General features: G+C 43.1%; 2 long non-coding RNA genes across 3 annotated transcripts; one reads left to right on the top strand and one right to left on the bottom strand.

Moving 5' to 3' along the window:
• The first annotated feature begins 1093 nt into the window (after positions 1–1093).
• Positions 1094–13310, top strand: LOC125618491. Its single transcript, XR_007349793.1, has 2 exons — positions 1094–1317; positions 13089–13310. It is a non-coding gene; the product is annotated as an uncharacterized LOC125618491 (long non-coding RNA).
• Positions 13311–13961: 651 nt separating this feature from the next.
• Positions 13962–19990, bottom strand: LOC125618490. 2 transcript variants are annotated; one of them, XR_007349791.1, is made up of 4 exons: positions 18694–19990; positions 18300–18369; positions 15718–15841; positions 13962–14946 (listed from the first exon to the last, which is right to left on the bottom strand). It is a non-coding gene; the product is annotated as an uncharacterized LOC125618490 (long non-coding RNA). The 2 variants fall into 2 exon arrangements; XR_007349792.1 differs by lacking the exons at positions 18300–18369; positions 18694–19990 and adding an exon at positions 17793–17912.
• Positions 19991–25940: the final 5950 nt, after the last annotated feature.

Here is a 25940-nt window from a genome sequence, read left to right as displayed (position 1 = left end):
AGTTGCCTAAACTGGCCTTGAGCTTGCAATCCTCATGCCTTAGCCTCCCAAGTCACTGGCATTACAGGTGTGTGCACTGTGCCCAGCAATTTCTGTTGTTTTTAAACTATAAAGTTTGTGTTAATTAGTTACCACAGTCACAAGAACCCAGTACAGGGCCCATTATATATTTCACTATTACAAATCCCAAACATGTTTTTTCCTTCTCCCCTCAGCTTTTTTTTAATTTCATTGTTCTCTTCAAGTGTCTTTCATAGTACCTTTTCAATCAAAAGTAATGACTGAATGAGTGAAGGTGTAAGTGAATAAATGAATGAAAAGCCTACCCCTACCACCTGTCTTGATGCCATATTCCCCAACATAGCTTTTTCTGATTGCTCTACTCCATAAAATCCATCATAAAGTGACAAGAACACACACACACACACACACATAAAAAGTGCCAAGAACACTCATGATTAGTGTTTTCAATTTCTGCCCCATAATGCATTCCAATTGTGTGTTTCTCTTTCCCTCCTCCAAGCTTGTTGAAGACAGATCTGGGCTATTTTATCTTTTTAATACCCTCAGGACCTAGGACATGGTAGTGAATCAAGTTTATGACAACAATAATAATCCTATTGTCAAAAGTTGTCCACTAATTTGTTACTCATTCCATGGTTTCCCCAGGACCTAGAATGTATTATATCCTCCAATGGTAGCCGTTTGCTCCTTGTGTCAACTGCTTTTCCCAACTGCCATTCATCCTGCCAGTCCCAATGTATTTCAAATATATGTTGCAAATGGAAGGTGAGTTGAACAGGCCTATCTGATCCTTCTATTGGGTAGACTTGTGTGAAATAAGTAGACTGTAGGACCATGCCTGGAAATCTTTTCCTTACCCATACAGAGATGTGGGTTTTCCTGGTGTTTCTCACAGTGGAATTGCTCTGTCATATGTTCACTGGTGGGCCTATTTTCTTTGGGATCTTTGTGATCTTCATGTTGGTTGGTGAAGCCAGCTCAGCTTAGCAACACCAGTCATTCTTCCCAGCCCAACCCCAGTTCAGGAACTCAGCATCTGACCACACCTCTTGCTAATGTGATGTCATATTGACTACAAGACAAAATGTCTTATTTGTGGACCCCAACTTAAGGATGGTGCGACTTATGATTTCCTGACTTTATGATGGTACAAACGCTATACGCATTCAGTAGAAACTGTACTTCCAACTTCAATTTTGATATTTTCACAGATGAGCATATGTGGCATCATAATGTCTAGCAATGTGAGTTGCAGCTGCCAGTCAGCCACACCATCATGAGGGTAAGAACCAGGTAAGAAATGTTAAATGCATTTTGCAATATTGTCAACTAATGATGAATTTTGTGGGGACAAGACCCCATAAAAATCAAGGAATATCTGTGTTCTCACTTAGATTTTACCCTGTTTTCTTTGGCCTTTGCCTCTTTCTCTCTTTGAACCATATGAGGTTAAGTTACATGTATCATGTATTTAGAGTATACTTCATAAAAATAGGAATATCTCTTACATAATCACAGTAAACTTATTATCAACTTTATAAAATTACATTGGCAGTGTCCTTATTTCAGTGTTGCCAACTGTTCCCATAATGTCTTTTATAGCATTGTCCACCTGCCCCTCCTGTGCAGCATCAAGTTCAGAGTCAGGACCACATTTAGCTGCCTTGTCCTTTCACCTCCTTTAATCTGAAACATTTCCATGCCTTTCTTTGTGTTTTATGGAGTTGTTGTTTTTTAAGAATAGTAAGAATGCAGTCCCCTCACCATTTTTTTAAATAAAACTTTCCTATTTTGCTTTTCTCTGATGTCCTGTTATACTTTCTTGGCTGGAATATTGCAAAATCAACATTGTATCCTAAGGGTGTCACGGTTAGAGGCATACATGTCCATCTGCCCCTTTCTGTGATATATATATATATATATCACTCCTTCAAAGTGTTGCCCAATTTCCCTGTGTATAATTAATTTTCTCCCTTGAACTAGTGAGCAGTCTTTGGGAGAGATATAAGACCATGAAAATAACTTGTTCATCGACATCCTGCCCTTCAATTTAGCATCAGTGATTATTTTTGCCTGATCCCTATATGGAATGTCAAGTGATGCTTTTCTGGTTCCAGCAACCTCTCTCTGTTTACAGTCAGCTTTGATTGTTCTACAGTAGGCAGGACTCCTCCCCATTTATCTATTTGTTATCAGTAAGGATTCTCAGTCATTTTGAATTAATTACTGAATTATGATGCTGAATTGGTCCTAGTTTTGCCAGTAGGAACCCCTTTGAGTTTTTATGCCACCAGCCATTTAAGGAAAGTTGCTAGATTTTGAGTGAATGATAAAATGCAAGACTTTTGCAGTTATTCTACACACCCTAACACAACAGGAGAGCATGGGGCACGGTGGGTAAGGGTTTGGAATTTAGATCCACCTCTGGCTTTCTGGTTAACTAATAGTGTTTCCTGGGCATATTATTTACCCTCTCTGTGCATCATTTTGCTCATGACGGTGATAAAAATTAGAAGCTACCTCACAGAGTTGTTATAAGGACTAAGTGAGATAATGTATAGATACTGCTTAATAGAGTAGCTGGCACATAAGTATCGGACAAATGTGAGCTAGGGCCATTATTATAGTTCCCTATATTATAGTCTATGCATGGTCTGGGTTGTCTCAATTGCTGTTGCCACCATCTGGAAGTCACTTCCACATTCATGTCTACTTGCCCTTTTATGATACATTTCAATGAACTGAGTTGCTCAATGCTGTGATTCTCAGGGGACCTAGCAATAACCTAGCCTGGATACTCTTTTGTTGAGGACCAGGAATATGAAACCATGGGAGATTAAATGGTTTGCACCAGGTCACCCAGAGAGAGTGAAAGAACCAGGAGGGGTGCCTGCTCCTCCACTACGCACTTCAAAGCAATATCTTCTCTCCATTGTGATCAATGGCAATGTTGGTTTGGTTTCTTTTCCTAGTCAAGGGGTGTTATTCAGAGCATCAGTGGGAAAGTATCTCATTTTCTGCATGACTCATCCTCATTCCAAGATTAACATGCTCCACTTTCATTCTTCACCTCCCACTCAGTTTCACATCCCACCGGAGCCTCCAGAGCCTCTTGTGCCCCATCTGCCTCCCACGCCCACCCTGTTCCCTCTTCCTCAGCTGTGATTTTACCTCCTTGCCCCAGACTGTCCCACCATCCTCAGATTCCACTGGCCACTTTGGTTGAACTCTTGTTTTAAAAAAAAACTGTGTTCCTGAAATATCACTCCAATCTACGTTGAAAATAGTACAAAGAAATATACTTAAGTTGCAGCAGATGTACAGGAACAAGTGTTTGTCCATATGCTTCCAACATTCCATTACCATCCAAGGAGTACTGCAAAAAGCATGCATTTCTGGACATACACATTTTATTTCAACCCTTTCCAAAAAAACATTAGGGTTCTTCTGATGCGCTAGGATGTTGTTGCACAAAACAGAATAGTAATAAATGCACTATTGGCTGAGGCTTGGGGGATATTTTTATTGTGCCAAGATTTTCAGTTGTGTTTCTATTTTTTTCGAAACACGCTCTGACCTGTATGATTTGATCTTGCTTGCATCAAAATGCTAGTAAAATACTGAAATGTTTAGAGATGATATGATGTCTGGGATTTACTTCAAAATAAAGAGGTCAGGAAAAGAGGCGAGGGTATAGATGTAGATGGTGCCAGGTTGGTCATGAAGTGATAAAGGGTGAGGCCGAGTGATGAGTTCATGGGGCCCCTCTGCCTTTTTATGTGATTCAAGTAATTTAGAACAAAAAGTTTGAAAGTGCTAGGTTAAATTTTCATTATTCTCATTTTGTTTCTTTTTGTTTGCTTGCTTTTTTTCATTCTGCCTCTTCAAAAGAGATCTGTCCTTTCGTGGAAGCCGGTTCAGGCTATGTACCCTCTAGTAAAAACTACTTGATTACTACTTTAATCTACTAATTGCAAAATTCCATTGTATTTAAGGACTGCTCTATGCCACTTAGAACTTAAGTGTATATTTCCTTGCATTAGCCTCTGGTTATTTCCTATGAGTTATTCTTATATCCCCCCAGCCTGGGCACTTTTAAGGGCAGAGATTAAGCCTTGTTTTTTGGATAACTCCCACTTTGCCTGACAAAGCTGGGCTCAGTAAATGCTTCCTAACTGATGAACACACTTGTTGGTAGATTGGAAAAGGTTGATGAAAAGTGTCCTCTAAATGTTGATGTAAAGAATGGAGCTGGGTCTGGTGGCACAACTCCTGTAATACTAGCGGCTCAGGAGGCTGAGGCAGGAGGGCAGGAGGATTGCAAATTCAAAGCCAGCCTCAGCATAAAGCGAGGCACTAAGCAACTCAGTGAGACCCAGTCTCTAAATAAAATACAAAATAGGACTGGGGATGTGGATCAGTGGTCCAGTACCCCTGAGTTCAATATCTGGTACCAAAAAAAAAAAAAAAGAGAGAATGGATTGCAGATTTGTCATGCTTTTTTTTCTTAAAATGCTTCTGCATAGAGTTTGGAATATCTCGTTTTACCTTTAGGGAGAACTGGCTTAAGAGAAACTCTCCCAATTGAAGCATTTCATATTAGGCAGCAATTCAAGAGCAACTGATGCAAATGCTAGTGGATATTTACCCCCAAAGGAGACTTCACAAAATAAAATCCTGTACATGGGAATAATCTCAGAACTCTGCTTCTCTTCCCACTGCATGTCTAATTGAAGGAGGCAGGAGAGTGGGAAAATATCAAGAAGAAAATGTCAGTTGTTCGTTTTCAAAATTTTGCCCGGGGAGCCATGTAAGAACCATCTCATTTTAGGCTTGTCCATGCTGGTTTAATGCAGGGTGAGAGCCAAATTCAAAGTGGATCTCATTTAGCCAAGGCTTGCTTATTAGTTTCCTAACACACGCTAATCTTTTGAAATGCTTAGAACTAGTGTTTTTTTAGACTGGGGAAAGAGCCGCTGTAAAGTTGGAAGGAGTTCAAGACAAGTTTCCCCATCTTTCTACTCGCAATTGGAGATAAAGTGAAACCAGCCCTAGGTAGTGAGACCTTCTTCCATCGTGAGTTCCCTGGGAAGGAGACAACACAGCCTCCCTCTGGATCGGGGCGCATTTAAATTATATCCATTAGAATCAGAAAAATCCCTTCCATCAGCCTCCCTTATGACCCTTTCCCTGCAGCTTCCCATGGTCATGAGTACTATTCCTCAATATCTTATTTGCATTCTATCGACTTACCTCTGTCTCCTCTTCTCCAGGGAAAATAATCCCTGGAGAGAGTGGAGCAAGGAAATGCAATTGTCTGGCATTCAAGCAGACCATAAAAGAACCAAAAATACAGAAGAGTCCGCTTTGTTCCCTGTGGCCCCCCACAGAGCCCCTCCAAGTGAGTAGTCCAAGGCTTCTCTGGAGCTGCCTCTTAAATAGAGCAAATGAGGCCTCACACTAGAGAAGCACTGTCTCTGTTAAACCCTGGCTGGGAGGGCAGAAGGAGTAACTTCAGTTAGACTTAAGGAAGAATGTGGGGAAGTGAAAACTTGAAGCAAGAGGTTGGAGGCATTATGAGGCCTTTGACCTCAGATAATCATTAGTCTTAGCTTTACTGTTGACCTGCAGAGAAGCAAGTGAGCCGAATGAGCTCTTGAAATCTCTTCCAGCTGTAGTGTCCTTTGATTCTAGAAAGCTAGCAAGTTTCTCTTTTGCCCTGGTTGTACTCTGAACTCCATGTGAGTGACCTTGGCTGGGCTTTAATCGCTCAGTCCTTGGATTTCCTCAACTGTAAAACACAGATGGCTGCAAAGGGTGACAAGTCCAAGGGTCCAGGAGACTGTAAGACTTGCAGTAGCCAAATCTCTGATAAATAAGGTGGCGCTTTTGAGATGGCTGATAATGGTATGTGGCTTAGCCAATAAAGATAACCCTGTGCAGAAAGACTGAACGGAAGTTTCCCAGAGTATCCCAAGGATGTTTTTCTCCGGGAGTAACACCTCTTTGTGTTCTTTTGGGTGTCCCGTTAAGTAAGGGGGACAGCTTTTCCTAAATCGGAGGCAGCTTACGTTTTTTCCGCCTTACAACTTGATTTAACATAAGCACAATGCTGAGTAGGTACCTTCTCTCAACGAATGATTATTTCTTGACTGATGTTGTGAATGTGTCTCCTGAGTTCAATGAAAATGTCCAACTTGAAAACTTTGAGAGAAACTACTTGGAAATGACAGCAGCAGAGAGGTCCCCCTTGGGCAGCGACAACATAAATAGTGAGTTCTTCTTCAACAAAGGCTTTGGGCTGACCAAGACTTTGAGAGTCGGGTTTTATAAACAGGCAACCACAACCACAAACCACAGGGTATTTGGAATGTACGTACAGGAAACAGGGAGACGTGTGTCACACAGTTCTGTATCTTGCCTACTACAGTGGAATACCCAGGGCAAATGACCCTGCTTTTGAAAATGAAGGACAAATAAGTCAGCAGATCTTACTCAGTGGCAGGTTCCCAAGCACAACCTGCAGACTCTCTTCATTTTTCAACATGAGCACTGGAGTCATTGAGGATAACTAGGCAGTGGAGGTGATGATAATGAATTCCTGGCACTTCTATTTGAATAATATAAAGAACATCAGATCCGAGTCAGGAAACCTGGGTCCTGGTCTTGGTTCTTGGACAAATGGTCATTGTTCCCCTAGACAAATTGCCTTCTCTCCCTAGGTCTCAGTTTCCCATCTGCTAATTAGGGATGTGCCTTAACCAGTATTTATTTGGTTGCTGGATCCCCACCCCAGACCTTCTGAATCAATCTCCAGAAGTGAAGACTAGACAAGCAAAGTTTGAAAAAGTTCTCCAGGAGGTTTTGCTGGAAACACCAAAGAACCACTAGAGTAAGAGATTGCTGAATTCTATTCTCTACTCAATCCAGATTGAGTGGGCAACTTCATAAAGGTGGTGGTTTATCATTTATCCCAGTTCATTCTCAAGTGTGGTCTGGGTCTCATGGCTCATCCATGTGGTTTTGCCAGGTAGTGTTTGGACTTGGTTTTGAAAGTTTATACTGTATAATGCTAATGCCAATGTTCTCAAGCCTTGAATACATTAATGAATAATTAAGATAATTCTATAATCACCAGACATGACCTCATGAGTTACCCTTATTCTAATGGAATCTGCTGAAGATGCTTATTTTTCCCTTTCTGGTGATATGATTTAAAACCTCAAAAATTCTTTAAGTGGAACTTCTGAGAGAGCCATCTGGCTAAGCTTGACATATTAAGAAGGGTTACACCCACAGCTCTTTTCTCATTCTGTGCACTTTCTCTAGAAGGTCTCATACAAATCTGTAAGTTGACAGTGATTCTGAAATTAAGGTAGCATTTGGATAGGGAGCCCAGGAAAGCCCAGATTCTGTCCTCTAGCCAGCATTCCCTGTTTGAGGTCCTCTGGGGAACCATGCTCAAAGAACAATGGCTGGCAGCAAAGAGTGACTCTGAAATATGGGCCCCAACTTACCTAGAATCTACTGCTCTAGGCAGGAGCTCACGCAGAACACCTAGACTCAGGCACAGTGCAGCTTTCTTTCCTTTGTTCTTTGGACTTAAGTCCACCCTCAGATCCTTTCTAAGTTCAGGCAATAAGGTGGCTGTACAGGAAATGGGGAGCCAGAGTAAGAGGGCATTCATGTCATTCCTAGGTACAGGGGCCAGACTCTGGTCTAGGCCTCCCCAGTAGACACAGTCTTTTTGCCTTGATAGACAATGGAAGAATCCAAAGAATCCTGCCAGGGAAAGCCATGAGGGGAGAGGAAAACCAACCTCTCCAGCCAGAGAGAGCATCCAAAGAGAAAAAATGACTCTCCTGAAAAGCCACTCAGTCTGCTCCAGGGAAGGAAATTTCACACCCCCAGGGGCCGTATTCTAGGATGGAGTTCTCACCAAGTGGCCCCTCCTATTATGGGCAAAATCTTCTGTATTCTTAGGACTTAGCATTGTTGCTGGTATAAAGTAGGTCCCAGGTACTTGATGCATTTTAATTGAATGAATGAATGAATGAATGAATGAAAGATTGTATATAAGAATACCATGTTGTTTGTCATGGAGCTATACTGGGATGTATATAATATCATATCCTTTGAGCTACAAAGGATGCCCCTATTCAGACAGGCTTAAACAGAAACAAAGAATTATTGGCCCATGTCATTGAAAAGTACAGCAATTCTTCTGGCTTTGAGCACAGCTATCTCTCAAGGCCCCAGACTCTCTTTGGGAGTGTCCCTCTCTCCATGTCTCTGCCCTGCTTTACTCTGTGTGGATTTCATCCTCGGCAGCATTCTCCAGACTTAGCTTCTGCTAGCTTGCAACCACAGTTGAAACAGAACTTTGCTTTCTCATTAGCTCTAGTAAAAGCCCTGGCTTGACTCTCACTGGACCCACTAGAGATAGGCACCTCCTGCTGTCACGGGGCTGCAGATAGGTTCTGTGCTCCCCTACAGGGGATACAGGGTCAGGCCAGCAGGAATCCCTTGGCCTTGGTGGAGTGAAGGAACCTTACCCAAGGAAGGAGACTAGACACTGTTCAGGTGAAATAAGCATAGAAACAGGAGCTGTCCAGTACAGGTAGCATGTGGCTTTCATGGACCATAAAATAAAATATGGTTTCAGCCCATCACGATAATGCACGCCTTTAAACCAAGCTACTCAAGAGGCTGAGGTAGGAGGATCACAAGTGGAAGGCCAGCCGCAGCAACTTAGTGACACCCTGCCTCAAAAATAAAGAAGTAAATAAACAAATAGGGCAAATAAACCTCAGTGGTAAATGACCCTTGGGTTCAGTCCCCAGTACACAGGAGGGGTGGGGGTTATGTTGTTTAAACATATCTGTTAAGGCTAACTTTGCTCTAATTGAAACATTTAGGAACTGAAAACGAAAGTGTGCTTTAATTTCTGTTAGTATACTTGAATTTCCCAGTAAAGGCTATCCAAAAGTATTCTCTTAAAAATAGCTATTATTTGTCTTTTGGCTATATAAGTGATTTAAAATTTTCAGAAAATACAGAAAAGTATAAAAAAGAAAACTATCTTTCCAAATTTCTGAAAAATTTACCACTAAAATTTTGTTCTGTAGTCTTCTAGACTGTTTTTCTATTTTTATACATGTTATATATTGTGCAACCTATTTTGTGGAATGTATTTTAAAGAATATTTTTGAATATTGAACAGTTTTATGATTCTAAATATCTATCATAATATAAGTGCATATTATTTAACCAATTAATGGACATTAAAATTGTTACCAATACTTCATTCTTATAAATATAGTTCCAATGGACAGTCTTGAACATATATTTTCATGGGCCTGTGAGATTACTTCCCTATGATAAATTCCTACAAATGATCTTGCTGAGACATGAACAAGTAAATTTAATTATGGCATATATCAAAATTAGCTGTTTTTCACTTCTTCCTTTTTACATATATTCTTTACATATTAAGGGTATTGTCTTGGGTTGAGTTCCCAGAAACAGACTCTGACACCAATTCCCATGAAGTTTACTGGGGAGTGTCCTTGGGGGAGTAAAAAGAAAAAGCATGATTAGACAGAAGGAAGAGTTGCATCACAAGGAAGTTCTCACTTAGGGGACCTTACAGCAGGCTCTGAAGCTGGGCTGGTCCTTCATGGTTCTTCCTTAAGCCATTGGGTCAGGCTTTTATATCCCCTTTTTGATGAGTCACTGGATGGGGGCTACCCCTGAGCAAAGCAGCTCTCATCAGCTGTGGAGAGTTGCAGCAGAGGAACTTAGCTCTGAGCTGTCAACTACTAACACTCCTGACTATGGGGGGATTAGCACCCAATACTCAAGAAGAGTTCTGGGCAACAGCTTCAGAATCCACTATGGATATCTTTGACTGTCCTATATGTTGTAGATATTTTTCCCACCTTACTTTTCTGCCAACTTATTAATAATTATTTTTATTTGTTTTAAGATATTTAAATCAATTCATTTTTTTCTTTATGCTTTCTAACTTTAATCATTACAAAATCTGTACTTTACGCTAGTATTCTCATTTTTGTTCCTGTAAATCTTTGATTCGTTTTTGTGGAATTTACTCTGAGGTAGGTATACATTTTTTAATGGCAAGTACCAATTAATTTTTCCGGCACTGTCTATTAAATAACGCATCTTTTCCCCATGGATTTGAAATGCCATTTTTAGCAAAATAAATGAACTATTTATATTTGATTCCATTTCTAGCTCTCTATGATGTTTCATTGACCTGTTTATACCTGTGCTAGTGTGATATGGGTATTGCTATTTTGCTTTTAATTTACAGACAATAAAATTCAGTCTTTGGGGCATATAGTACAGAGTCTTGCCAAATGCTTGGAGTTGTAAAACCACTACAATTCAGATAGAGATCACTTCTTTCACACACACTCCTGCCCCAAACGCCCATGCGCAGTCAAACTTGATCCTCTCCTTCACTGCCTGGCAATCCCTGTTTTGCCTTTTCCAGAATGTTATGGAAATGACATAATACAATATGTAGCCCTTTTAGTCTGGCTTCTTTTCACTCAGCCCAACACCCTTAAGATCCATTCAGGTTGTTCATTGCACATACCAGGAGTTCCTTTTTTGTCGCTTAATAGTATTCCATTATACAACTGTACCACAGTTCATTCATTTTATTCTCTGACTGAGGGACATTCCAGTTGTTTCCAGCTTGTTATTTCCAGCTTTTGGTTATTATGAATAAAACTTCTATAAACATTTGGTTTTTGTGTAAATGTCATTTCACATGAATAAATATCTAGCAGTGGAATTGAAGGGTCACACTTTTAATGACCACGTTATCTGAACATTTAAAATGTGTATTAATATCCAGAAAGGAAAGTGACTGTGGCATTGCCTTATTACTTTTCCTGTCTTTCCTCTTCTTCACCTTCGCCTTTTTTATCCCTCTAGGATATCAACTAGAGTTGCATTGAATTTGTTGATTGGTGGTAGAGAGCTACCCATTTTAAGTCATGATATCACTCACCAAGACTATAATTTCCTAAAATTAAATCCCAAGTGGCCCCAATATTTGATAAACAGACAGTGTGTGTGATTTTGCTCCTTGTCCTTCTGCTACAGATAAGAGCAGCTATCTATAGCTTTGATGTATATGATACCAAATCATTTGATGTACATAATACCTTTTGTACATTATACTCAAGGCATCAAGACTCAGATAGGCCAAATTCCTCTGCATTGGGTAAACATACCTGCATGAAACCAGCGGCAGAGGGCCCTGGAATCAGGTCATCAGAAAAGCATAAGTAAGCCAGGTACAGTGGCACAGGAGGCTGAGGCAGGGAGATCACGAGTTCAAAGTCAGCCTCAGCAAAAGCAAGGCACTAAGCACCTCAGTGAGACCCTGTCTCTAAATAAAATACAAAACAGGGCTGGGGTGTGACTTGGTGGTCAAGTTCCCCTAAGTTCAATCCCTGGTACCCCCCCCCCAAAAAAAAAAACGCAAGAGAAAGAAAAGCTTAAGTGACACAGAGCTCCGCTAATCGCTCTGAAGGGTAGTTCACCCTCTGGTGCGTAGTTCAGTGTAAATCATGGAGAAGGGGCACCCCACGCTTACATGGGAGTTTCCAGGTTGGAAGAAGAGTCCTGGAGAACTCCCAAGGTCTGGAGACTAGTTTCCATTTTTGGCTGATGAGTAGCATCCACTAGCCAACTTCCTCCAATAGCTGCTTCAGCAACGTATCAATTCTCGCCATCTGGGAGCCTAGCCAAAAACTTTCTTGCTACATTTTAAACATATATCCTCCTAGCCTTTCTCTGAAATGACCCTAGCAAACACCTGCAAAACTAGAAGAACTACTTGTTCAAAGCCTGCCCTGAGTATGGTGCTTTCCTCAGGATGGGCAATTCCAATTATGTTGTTTATCTACTGAGGCACACAGAGTCTCAGCACCTCAGGGACTTCCTTTAATTTGTTTGTCTCCTTTTGTTAATTGGATAAGCTAAGTGAAATGAAGTGAAGAGTTTCTTATGGAAGTGCCTGCAAAAAGTCACTGCATATACATCGATCGAGATGGCATTCTCCAGAAATTACCAGTGGCAGAGGGATACAGAGAACAGCCTACATTGCACGTGTGCTCTCTTACCCTAGTGAAAATGCAGCTGCTCTCCCAAGCCCCCTGACAACAGAGAACAGTTTTTTTTTTAATTTATTTATTTTAATTAGGTTTATATGAGAGCAGAATACATTTTGTTTCATTGTACACAATTGCAGCACAACTTTACATGTCTATGTTTGTACATGATGTAGCGTCACACCATATGTGCAGTCATACATGTGCCTAGGGTAATGATGTCCATCTCATTCCACCATCTTTCCTGTCCCTATGTACCTCCCAACCCCCCTCCCCTTTGCCCAATCAAAGTTCCTCCATTTTTCCATGCCTCCCCTCTCCCTGTTATGAATCAGCATCTATTCATCAGAGAGAATATTTGGCCTTTGGTTTTGTGGGATTGGCTTACTTTGCTTAGTATGATATTCTCTAATTGCATCTATTTACCTGCAAATGCCGTAATTTTATTCTCTTTTAATTGCTGAGTAATATTCCATTGTGTATATGTACCACAGTTTCTTTATCCATTCATCTATTGAAGGGCATATAGGTTGCTTCCACAGTTTAGCTATTGTGAATTGAGCTGCTATGAACATTGATGTGGCTGCATCACTATAGTATGCTGATTTTAAGTCCTTTGGGTATAGTCCAAGGAATGGGATAGCTGAGACAAATCGTGGTTCCATTCCAAGTTTTCCAAGGCCCTTTTTTATTTTTTTATCCTGAGGTAGGGTCTCACCAGGTTGTTTACAGCCTTTCTAAGTTGCTGGGGCTTGTTTCAAAACTGCATCCTCCTGCCTCAGCCTCTGGAGCCGCTGGGATTACAGGCAAGTGCACCACACCCAGCTGGAAGACTAGTATTTAATGATGTTTCCACTACTAAATTGCTGAGGCTGACCTTGAACTAATGATCCCCCTGCCTCTTGTTTACAGGTGTGCACCACTGCCACTGCACCCTTAGGAGGCTTCTTTAAGAAAAAACGATAGCTGGCTGCTGTAGCACACAACTATAATGTGGGAGCCTTGGGAGGTTGAGACAAGAGGATCCCAGCTGTGTGATCTTGGGCCAGTGACTTAACTGCTCTCTGCTCAGTGTCCACATCCGAAAGATGAGAAAACCAAGAAGCTGATAAAAGATACTTCAGATAGGTGCTATGGCAGCTCCAAAGATGAAGACGCAAAGCATTTAGCCTAGTGTCTGGACCATGGTAACGGCACAAAAAAACCTTCCTTATTATTAGGAGTGTCATTATCATTTTGAGTTTTCACCCCATATGATTTCCTTATCACAAAGCCTCACTTTCTGAGCAGAGTTTAAGAAAGAAAAAGAAAATGAAGTCCAAGTTCACACGTCTTGCTAATACAACTTGTGGCATGACTATGAAGCCTAGCCCCACTCTGAAATAATTATGGCACATCCAGGGGACAGCAAGTGTTCTGCCTGCTCCATTAAATGTCTCCTTAGCCTGAGAGCTGATTCATCCTGAGGTCATAAAGCATCTATCTTCAAAACACTGTATGAATATCCCATTGTGCAATTAAGTCAGACCTGTCTAGTTTTGCCTTCCTTGAGAGAAATGTGCTTATTCAGCAAAAGTGAAAAGGGTCAACATAAACTAGTCACATATATATATATATATATATATATATATATATATATATATATATATATAAAAATGTGTCCTGCAACCTGTACACGTGGAAAAATGAGAATCCATACCCCATTTGAATCAAATGTATGATGTCAAGATCATTGTATTGTCATGAGCAACTAATATAAATAAATAAATAAATAAAAATATTAGGAAAGAAAAAATAAATAAATAAATGTGCAAGGAGTGGATGGGTGGAAATAAAACAAGAAAGACCATTTGGAAATGATTAAATTACATCATTTGTATTTGCACAGCCCATTCCTCTGATTTTGATGCCATAGTGTCCCTTGAAATAGGTAAATGCATATTGTTTCCATATTGCCAGTTTATATATTTTTTAATTTCACAGTCCATTGTTCTTATTTTCAACAACAACAACAACAAAGTGGGGAGAGAAGAAGAAGGAAAGAAAAAAAAGTACCCACCCTGTATTTCATAGCCTTTCTGGGTATTAGCCCTGATAGTCGGGTTCTCACCTCTGTCTCCCTCTGAAAGAAGAGAATGGGGAAATTGGAAAAGAAATTGACAAACAAGTTATAAGAGCAGACCACTGCGGCTTCCTCCCTTTGAATTTTTCTTTTGAAATACTAGTGTATTTCCAAGCCCAAGATATCTGTAAGTCTGATAAACAGAATGCAAAGATTTAATTTCCCCTAATTTCCAACAGCCACCTCTAACCATCCCAAATAGCCAGATAATCTGAACAGAATCAGCATGCCTGCCGGGTCAACACGACTTCAAGACAAAATTCCAGCCTCCCTTCCCAAGAGATGGCTGGCCCTTAAGCCCCTCCTGTGTACAAACCGGCAAAGCAGACTGGAATGTTCTGGTAATAGAAGTTAATTGAATTCTCTGAGGGTTAATCAGGAAAACTTATCTGCTTCCATCACTGTAATGGAGATCCATTCTTAAGATGTTTTAGTTCAGTTCTTGTCTCAGTAGACAGACTGACCCTCTTGTAAACCTGTCATGGTTCAAAATCTTGCAGCATCTCACAGCCTCCCTGTGAATCTTAACACAAAGTCATTCTGTGGATTCACTCATTTACCATTTCTTCCATCCTACTGTGAGTTCAATAAATATTTGTTGAATTGAACTGAGGAAAGCCACAAAGGGAGAAGGAGGTGCTGGAAGCCCTAGGAGAAAAAGAATTGAAATCAGGGCCAAGTCTTACAGCCCAGCACAATGGCTGGTACTAAGGAAGCATTCAATCCATGTTTGCTAATGTAATTAATAGTGAGGTAGGGGTTGGAGCAAAGACTACGGTAAACCAGTTCACGAATTTGCCCTATTTGCCTTTATTTTGGCTTCATCTGCATAAGGATAATTGACAGGAAGCATAAATTATTTGAACATTATTTAAAAAAAAAAATCTTCCTGTCTTATTGTTAAACTCTCAGGTTTCCAAGCATTCTTTATTATTTGGGTTAATTGAAGGTCACTATTCAGTATTCTTTAAGAAATATTTACATTTGAGTGACCTTCAAAGTCATCTAAGATGCTTAAAAACAACAATATATATGATTTAGGAAAAAGAGGGAAGTATCTAATTCCTTAATCAAATATTTCTCTCTCTCTCTCTCTCTCTCTCTCTCTCTCTCTCTCTCTCTCTCTCAGTTTGCAGTGCTGGGGATTGAACCCAGGACCTCTTGCATGCTAGGCAAGCTGTCTACCACTGAGCTACACCCCCCAGTTCTATCAAATATTTCTTGAGCATCTGCGGTACACAAAGCCCCAAGAATTCATTTGTAAGCAGAACAAATATGGCCACTAACCCACAGTTATAAATCAATCAAAACATAATTACATCATGGAAGAGGTTCCACTAGGGACACAACCCAGAGAGGTGGGACCCCCACAAGGATAGGGCTCCCGTGGCCTTCTTCTTCACCTAAGGACTTGCTCACCAATTGTTCACATCTCCTCCAAGTGATGGTCCAGCTGGAATCCCTCCAGCAAACTGGCTGGTAATGCAAACAGATTCCAAATTGCTGTAGCTTCTCTTTTAGAATCAGCAGCCATTCTGATTTCCTAAATCCAGAAATCATTGCTTTAAGTGTATACAAACAAACAAATAGAACAGTCTTGCAGAACCCAAGAACAGGAAATACATCTAGAAATCTGGGGCTGCTCCTAGACACTCTCAGGAGCTATACCCTCATGTGCTTCATTCTTCTGCATGCCTGCCTCCACGCCTCAGTTCGTGTGGAAGAACCAGGTCAGAGGCAGCAGGCAGGCAGGTCACTAGCTGGGCCAACCACATCTTCAGCCTCCTAGAGAGACAGACGTCTCTTTCTAAGTGTTGGTCCCAAGTTGAGGAAGGGCTATGATTGACCCTCTTGAGTCAGGTGTCCCTGGACACAGGGAGGGGCTGTGTGTTAACATAAAGGCCTCTACCTTCACTATGGAGGGATGGGGGAAGAGGGAAGGGTTCACTGCCAGGAACAGAAGGGGTACAGGCTGCCAAAACCACGGGGATCCTGAAAAACAGGACAAAGGTCCTTCCCAGTGGGTGAGGAACAATGCTCAGAGAAAGAAGTTGAGGGTGTGGGGCAGAAACTTCAAACTTTCACCCAGGCCATAGACCTTGGGATCATTTTGACTCCTCCCTCTGTCACCATCCACCCACTTCCTGAACGTCTAACAACTCCTATTACTACTTTTCAGAAGACTTCCTAGGAATTCCTTTTTCTTTCTTAGTCGAGTTGCCTAGTTTGGGTCCTTGGTGCCTCCCTCTTGGGTTCTCTGATCACGCCACTGGTTTGCCAATCCTCTCCCCTCTTCCATTCACTTTATGGTCAGCCTAATCTTCCCAAAACGTCACCTGGAAGAGCTTATTTCCCAGAGTTACAGACCTTCAGCGTCACCTGGCTGCCTGAGGAATAAAGTCCAAACCCTTTGGCTGGCTATTCAAGACTGTTCCTAGCTATAATTAGCACTGCTAATTACGTGCTCCATATCTATGGCCTCTGTGTCCTCTATATACCCTGACCTAGAGTTTCCTGCCATGTTCCTTGGGTGTGATTTCACCAAACCCCAATCTCAGGAGTAGGGCTCCAATGGGTTAAAGCCCACCAATGCAGCTCCATCACCCTGGACCCAGCGACTAGATCAGAAAAAGACACTGACCTAGGCCGAAGTCACCCAGCACCATCTCCAGGTCACAGCACTGGTTCAGGGGATGGCATATGAGCCTAGCTGACCCACCAGAATGAACTTTGGGACTTGTGCTAGAAAGACTGGGGTACAGAGGCCCTTCTTGCTCCTTGACATGAACTGAGAAATTTATAGTCCAAGAGGCTGCTGCCAACCATCATGATTCCATAGAATTGCTGAAAACAGGGCAGTTTGCCTAAACACAACTTTCTGGAAGCCAGTTAGCTGAAAGCCAATTTCTGAATCAAATTTAAAATATAAGCATAATTCATTGACTGTTTTAAAAAAGAATGCTCCTTAAATCATGTTTTTGGCAAACCAGTCATCTGGAAAATTGGCTTAGTGCCAGGGTGCTGGAGTCTGGATGAAGCCTCCTTCAGGAGAGTGGAAAGACATGAATGCAAGGTCCTTGGTGTGGTTTTGAACTCTATAGATTGTCCTTGACCGAAACCTGCCACGCCTCCTGATATTTTCCACAGATGTCAGACTGACCCAGGTTGATTTGGGTTTTCTGTTACCTGCAACTGAGAGCATCCTCACTCATATAACCATGTATTTTTTAGAATATGTCCATATTTTGATCTTCTGACTCTCATCAACTCAGTGTGCTTTTGTCTCCCCAGATGCTTGTCGGGCTTTTCCAGCTGTGCTTGCTCTTCCTCTCGCTCCTCCCGCCAGCCCCTCTGCCTGGCCCACGTCCACCTGGCCTTCTAGATAGGAGCTCTTCCTCTGCTAGCGGAGCCTTCTTAGGCTGCCATAGCCCTGATGGTCCCTTCCTCCTCTGCATTACAGTTCAGCTTCCTTGGTCACCAGGATGAAGACTCACTTTTCTTTGAAGGCCACAAGGAAGGGAGGCAGCTGTCCGGTAGCTCCTTCCTGGCTCTCATCAGAAACCTCCCAGCCACCCTCTCATGCTGTTCTCTGCTATCTCTCTGTTTCTGCTCTGGTGCATCTCTGTGGATAGATGGACACTTAGTTATAGTTGCTGTTCCCTTGCAATGTCGGCTTCTGTGGTCTCCCTCAGAACCCCACTTCCACCTGGGGATATCCTTTCAGTTTCTGCCCCCCCCTAGCTCTCTCCCTGGGTCCAATCTAGACTTCCTAGAGTTCCAATCTGATTGGAACTACTCTTTGAAGGGTCCATAGCTCCTTCCATATAGGTTGAGGAGGGAGACCTGGAAACCTAAAAACAAGTGTCACCAGATCACCTGGCCTTTCAGGATGCTGTCCCACCCACCTGGCCATCATAGACCCCCATTTGTGTACTGTTATATGGAGCTATTTAAATATTGTTTGTGGGTTGGGGATGTGGCTCAAGCGGTAGCATGCTCACCTGGCATGCGTGCGGCCCGGGTTCAATCCTCAGCACCACGTAGAAACAAAGATGTTGTGTCCGCCGAAAACTAAAAAAAAATAATAATAATAAATATAAAATTCTCTCTCTCTCTCTCTCTCTCTGTCTCTCTCTCTGTCTCTCTCTCTCCCTTTCTCTCTCTTTAAAAAAAATTCTCTCTCTTTAAAAATAAATAAATAAATATTGTTTGTTATCTAAATGTTCACATCTTTGTTTCTTCTCTCTTTAACTAGATTACAAATTTCCTTAATAGCAGAGACAGTAGCTTTAAATGTCTATAATAAATGACACCAACAAGTGAGCTACTAAGCACTCACCATGTACCAGGTATAGTTAAACCTGTTTACCAAAAGCTCCACAGTTCAAGACTCACCTGTAGCGTCTGCACTTTGCAGATGAGGAGGTTGAGTCACATGACCAGTCAGTTGTGTTTTGCTCCAGACAGTTTCATTCCAGAATCGGGGTTCTTGGCACACGGCTCCTTCTCTAGCTGATGCAGACTATTGAACACCCTGTGGAAAAGGAAACCTACACCTCTCTGTACGCTGGGTTGGTTCCCTCTGGCACACTTTCCTTTTGGCTGAAAGCCCCTCTTTCAGAGTCGGCAACTAATGCCAGAGAACAGGGCCCTAGACAAGCCATTTCAACCCAAAAACTCCCTCTTGGCTCAAAGCAAGCTCATCAGCCAGATGCCCCACCTCCCTCCTGTGATTTTCAGGCACAGCTTTGCAGGAATGTCAATCCAGGAGCTTTGTGCAAGGTGGCTTCTGTGGGCATGAGCAATTACTAGACAGACACGCGGGCTGCGGCGCCAGCCAGCAGATCACGTCAGCTGCTGCCATCTTCCCTCCATATCAAGCTCAGAAGGGGAGGGGCGTGTAAGCCTGGGTTCCTGGGTGAATGGTGTCAGGCGTGCTGGAGCTGAGCCCTGGTATTCCCACCCCAGCAGTTAAGCCATTAACCCCTGTACCCCTACCCCCAGGTCCCCAGTGACGCCCCAACCAGAGACAGCTGGGCTTGCCCCCCCTCCAACTCTCTGCCAGGCCGTTTAGGGGCTGTGGATGCTCCCAACCAACCTCCTCCTCAAGCAGAAAAAGCCCCTTAAAGATGGAGAGGTGAGGGCAGGGGAAATATTTAGAGCCACACAGGTCTGGGTGGCTGTGTGGGGAGGAAGCATTCAGGTTACTTTCTCCAGCCAGGTCCCTTCCAGCCCTGAGGAGTCTTCCTCTCTGCCTCTCTCCCCACCACCCCAGGCCCACAGGTGTATCCAGACCCCCTTCACCCCTCCCTTCCTCCTGTGAATCCTCCCCTCCCCCAGAGCCTTCTGAATGGGGACTTAGAGCTGGGAAAAGGGAAGAGCCCTGCTGAGGGGGGAGGAAGAGGAAGCAGAGATTCAGCTGACAGTGCCCAGTGGTGGAAGCCATGCCTCAGGCCGGAAAAGCCCCGCCAGGGACTCTGCTTTCCTGCCAGCAAGATGGGAGGGGAAGGCTGCAAGAAACTTGTCTAATGAAAGTGGGCAGGACTTCTCTCTTCACCGCTCTCATCACCGTCACCTTCTGCCCTGGTCTGAGGACCGACTCCCTTAGCTGTTCCGTCTTCTGAACAGGCACATAATCTTCACTTGGATGGTCAGGTTCAAATTAATTCATCTCCTCCAACACCATCCTTTTACAGTTGAAGAAACCAAGGCCCAGGAAGGGGGTGTGTCTGCCAAAGCCATACAACCAATGAATGACAAGGCTGAGACGAGAAACCGATGCTCTGGGTACTACATCCACCCACAAGAAAGCCCTCAGAGAATGTGCAAGCCAGGTTCCTAGTATGGCGGGTGAGCAAGAGCCTGGGCCACTTATCTCTTCAAGCCTGCCCAGGTAGAGGACCTCAGTTTGTCCTGTCAGGAATTCTACTCCATCCAGACTCAGTCCTTCACCACAGCATATGGCCTATGGTCAGAAAGGCAGCTACAGCCTCCAACCACTCACAGCCCTGGTGTTTGCTCTGCTCTGCAGCCTGTCTGACAAATCAGGCTCCACTTGTACTTTGGAATGGGCAGAAGCCTGCAGATTACAGAGCCTCTTCCAGCACAAACCGGCTGGTGCTGATGTTTCCTGCCCCCAAGCTGGACACCTTTATTCCCCTGGGCCTTGGAACATTTTCCAGTGCTTGTTTTCCTCAGCACCATAACTTCTCAAGGAGCAGCTAAGTTGGAGATCCTGTTGGATTCCTCTGGGAATGCCACAAAAAAAGACCCCCACCTCTGTCTTGCCCTCTGACCCAAATTAACAGGCTGCCATTTTGAAATCCCTACAAACCTAGAAGTGACAGAATGCCAGGTCTAGAACCTTCCAAGCACCAGTCAATGCCCAGCAGAAGCATTGCTTCTAAGTCTCTGTGAGGAAAGTACTGGGGAAGCAAGGGTGAGAATGAGGGGTAGGGCATCAGGCCTGCCTGAGAAAACGTCACATGGACTGTCCCAGGAAAAGGCTATTAATAGGCCCCCTCCAAACAGGCATGCAGCTTCCTGGGCTGAGCTGTGTGAGGGTGAGTCAGCAGACCAAAGGCGAATGGAGAACCTGGGCAGCAGTTGCCTCTCCAGGAAGTGGAGGTTGTGAGACTGCACTTTTGAGCAAACTCCGGTGGGGCACCACCTCTCCCTCCTTGTGCATGTGCTCTATTCCACTAGTGCATTACCAATATTGTAAGATTCAATTCCGAAATCAGAATTTACAACTGCAAAATTCACAATAGCTAAGCTATGGAACCAATCTAGGCGCCCTTCAACAGATGAATGGATAAAGGAAAATGTGGTATACACACACACACACACACACACACACACAATGGAATATTTATTACTCAGCCATAAAGGAGAATGAAATTATGGCATTTGCCAGTAAATGGATGGATCTGGAGACTATCATGCTAAATGAAATAAGCCAATCCCTAAAAACCAAAGGCCAAATGTTCTCTGACATGTGGATGCTGACTCACAATAGACAGGGAGTGTGGGGGGATGGAGGTTCACTGAACTGGACAGGGAGTATGGGGGAAAGGAGGGGGGATGGGAACGGGAAAGACAGTAGAATGAATCTGATATCACTTTCCTATGTTCATATATGAATATACAACCAGTGTAACTTCACATAATGTATAATCACAAGAATGGGAAAGTTATACTCCATGTATGTATGACATATCAAAATACATTCTACTGTCATGTATAATAAAAAGAACAATTTTTTAAAATAATAATAAAACACATCACAGAGGAATAAATAACAATGATTCAAAGCTGCAAAAGCATCCAGAAAGCTCTTCCTCCCGTTCCCCCCTCTCATACTTTCTCTTCCCTGACTAAGCCAGTCACCAGGGAAGAGGGCCTCATCCCTGCCATGTGAAGGGCTGCTTTGCCAGTGCTATGTAGGCCCCTCTCTGCACCTACCTAGCTGCTGACTCACTCTGGGAAGAGCTCCCAGTGTAGATTAGACACACATTGTCAAACCCCAGGCCCTGTGACAGATGGTTTTACGTATATTATCTCATCCTCACAATAGCCCCATGAGCCCAATATATTGATATCTCGTGTTCACAGATGAAGAATCAAAACACAAAGAGATTAAACTATTTGCCATTTGTCAAGTGCCTAACTATGCCAGGGGCTTATACACAGTTTTTGGATAGTTCAAGATGGATGTTTTGCAGATGAGGAAACTAAAGCTCAGAGGGATGGAGACAGCAGAAAGTGGCAGCATTGTGACTTATTCTGGGTCTTCCTGACTCCCATCCATACCTTGCTTCCTTCAGGCCACGAGGTAACAGGACCCCAGAAGCATCTCTGCCTCTAAGTAGACCACACCCACTACCTCCCCAGAAAAGGACCACCCACCTTGTGTGCCCTGATTAAAGTCTGTCAGTCTACAGGTACCTGTCCTCAGGGAAGATCTCCTTTATCAAAAAGGCCATCTTATACCTTCATCCTCCTAAAAGGAAGGGCCAAGTGGGGCCATAATTCCAAAGTCCAAAGAGAGAAAGGTAAATGCATGTCCTGAAGGGGGTGCTTTCTTGCAATCAAGCCCTGTGGCTGTGTGAGCCAAGCTCCCTGTCAGCCCTAGGTTTGACTACAGTGGCCTTAATGGAAACAAACATAACCTCAACCTGGTCATTTTTATCATCTCACAAACTTGTGTGATTTGGGGATGGTAAATGGTGCCGTAGTCTGGCTGGGCACCAAATCGGGAGGTCACGAGCCACTTGTAGGTTCAAACAGGAACTCCTTTATTGCCCGAACTCCATCAGCACTCCACGCGCACACACACACCCCCCCCAACTCTCCCAGCCCTCAACGAGGCTCCTCGAGAACTCAACGGGAACTCAACAGGAACTCCGTGAGAACTCAAAAGTAGCGGGCACCGAGGCAGCAGGAGCTGCCCTATTGCTGGACAGCAGGGGTCTATATACAACTGAATACACAGCCTGTTTAAATCCAGCATCATCCAGTCACAGCAATTGTACACAGCTTAACTTAATTATCATCATCTTAATGGCTCGTTGGCGTCACCTCTCAACCACTCCTTCTGGCAAAATGCCATGCGACATCCCGACTCAGCTGTGGCTCTCAACATCTCCTCCCTTCTGTTTAATTAAACAACAAGCATGTGGCTTAGGGACCGTGCCTATCTTAGGTTGTCCAATACTGCATATGGTCCTTACCTGTCATCGGATGAGCTGACCTCAAGGCGTCAGCCTCCTGTCTTAGGTTGGTACCATTGCAGTTGGATCTTACCGGTCATTGACTACCAGCCCAGCATATAGCCATACTTGTGGATAGGCCTTTGCACCAGTGGGGGGGTGAGGTTCTTTTCCTCACCTCTGTTGGCCCCCAAATTTTAGGTGAACGACCATCACAAACAGAAGGGAGGAGGATACAAAATGCCACGACACCAAGCCAATTGATGGCTCCTTTTGGAAAAATTGTACCACTGATGACGCCATCAGCAAAAATACCCCAGCACTACCACAAGTCGCTGCACCAACAGATAGTTCACAATGCATACAAGTGATACATAGTCCAGGCAAGTTCTGCAAGCAGTTCAAAGCAGAGGAATCCATCAATATGTCCATTTACTCCCAAAGCAAATCGACTTCTTGATTGAGCATCACTTGTTGAATTACATTATTCATTGATGCATCAGTTTATACAGTTTGTTGTGATAGCTATCACAGAAGCTGTAGTTTGGTTTTATCTTTGTCTTAACTGGCACTGGGATGAAGATAGGAATTCTGGCAATGGTGGCTAAAAAAAAAATATGTAACATTCCAGCAGGCACTAAAAGAAAGCAATTTTCTAAACAATTTAGTATCCTGAATAGAATTATATGTCCTTCCACTAATTGTTGTTTGACCAGGTCATGGGCTGCTTGTATCTTTTCTTTAGTCAGGGGCCACTGAGGAACCCATACAGGCCTTTCTGGTTTCCAAGTAATTTTTATTGTCTCAGTGACCCCTCCTGAAAACCCAATCCATGTCTGTCTGTTCCTTGATCTATTTTTATTGGTGCTGCTATACCTTGTTCTTGTTCTCCTAATCTTTTTCCTTTCCTAAAACCTTGTCTAGCCATAATAGTGGGCGCATTTGGATTGATGTTATTTGTTAATGTCAAACCTAATTGATCTAGGACATCTCGTCCCCATAAATTTATAGGAAGATGATCCAATACATATGGCTGTATAGTTCCTTCACATCCTTCAGGATCCTTCCAATCTAATACCATTGCACTTCTATGGGGATTAGTCGCCACTCCTAGGCCTCCAAGCGTTTGAGTGGCTTGTTGTAACGGCCAATGTTTTGGCCATTCTTGACAAGAGATGATGCTAAGGTCTGCACCTGTATCCAGTAGCCCATTAAATTCATGTCCTTGAATATTTAATTTTAGCATGGGGCGAGAATCTAAATTTAAAGAAAGCATAGCCCAATCTACACCTGTGGAGCCTAATCCCCTGGAACCTCTTTCTATAGTACGGCTGGAAAATTTATCATGTAGGCTGGGTATTATTAATAACTGTGCTATTCTATCTCCTGGTGAAATTACTGATATACCCCTTGGAGAACTGGCTATAATTTTTATTTCACCTTCATAGTTGGGATCAATTACCCCAGGAATTATCATAAGTCCTTTTAGAGTAGAAGAACTGCGTCCCAATAATAAGCCTACTCTTCCTTGGGGAAGAGGTCCTTTTACTCCTGTGGGAATGATTTGAACTCCCATCTCTGGAGTTAGTACTGCTCTGGCAGAGGCGCAGATGTCCAATCCTGCACTCCCTCTGGTTTGTCTAGTGAGGGATCTAATGGATAATGTGTCCTGGGCACTACCCTGATGGTGTTTCTGGGTTCCTCCAGTGCCCCGTATATTTGTGGTCATGGGCCCTGGAGCATTGGGCCCCCCTGTCCGTTTTTTGGTAGTGGATCCCGATGCTTTTCTCCACGTTATCATGGGTAAACACCTGGTCCTTGTCCGTTTTTTGATAATGGAGTACCCTCTATGGTGGTTTGAGAACGGCATTCATTAGCCCAATGTCTCCCTCTATGGCATCGTGGGCAAATACCCGGTATTCTACCCCTTTGATCATATCCAGTTTTGTTAAACCCTCCTCCTATGGGGCAACTCCTTCTAAAATGTCCTGTTTGTCCACAATTGTAGCATGTTTTTGGCCTGGCACCTAAAGCCTGTTGTACTGCAGCTGCCAAGACTTGCCCCTGTTTATTAATGTCTCTACGTAATTTAATATATGTGTTTAAATCTCCATGTTTCCATGGTCTAATGACCTCCCTGCACCATTTATTTGCTTGCTCGTAAGCTAGTTGTTTTATTAATGGCATCGCTTGTTCTACATCCCCAAAGATTCTGGTAGCTGTTTGTATAAGCCTATCTACAAATTTAGCGTAAGGTTCATTAGTTCCTTGTATTACCTTAGATAATTGACCTTGTAAATCTCCATGCCCTAACCACAGCTGAAGAGATTTGTGAGTATATGGCAGGATCATATCTAATTTGTTGCAGCTGACCCTCATAAGGTCCCTCTCCTAACAACATATCTAGATTTCTCTGAGGATAACCGGCTGCTGCATTTCGCTTAGCCGTCTCCGTGCAAAATTCTTGATTGGCAACCTTCCATAACAGATATTGTCCTCCATTTAGCACAGCTTTGCACATACTAGCCCAATCTGCTGGCGTCATGTCCAAGTTGGTAATGGATTCGACCATACTTACAGTGAAGGGTGCTTGAGGACCATAGGTTGTTACAGCCTCTTTCAGCTGCTTCACTGTTTTGAAATCTAAAGCATGGTGAATTCACTGCCCTCCTGCCTGCTCAAATACAGGGCATGCTAATCTTTGAGGTCCTATTTCAGGATCCCATCTATCAACTACGGGGGTTGGGGGCCACTCAGCATATGATATCTCCATAGGTGGAGCTGTTGGTTGAATATTTACGCCCTCTGGTGATAGAAAGGTGTTAGTAGCAACCTCCCTTTGTAAGTTCTCCCCTGATAGCCTTCCCTTCTCTAAACTTTCTTCCCCTGTCTGACTAACTCGAGAGACTTCCTCTTTTACTTGATCTAAAA

This window comes from Marmota marmota, unplaced genomic scaffold (genome assembly GCF_001458135.2).
Source record: "Marmota marmota marmota unplaced genomic scaffold, marMar, whole genome shotgun sequence".
Classification (NCBI taxonomy): Eukaryota; Metazoa; Chordata; class Mammalia; order Rodentia; family Sciuridae; genus Marmota; species Marmota marmota.
The sequence above is the reverse complement of the archived record's forward strand: the minus strand, read 5'-3'. Positions and strand labels throughout refer to the sequence as shown.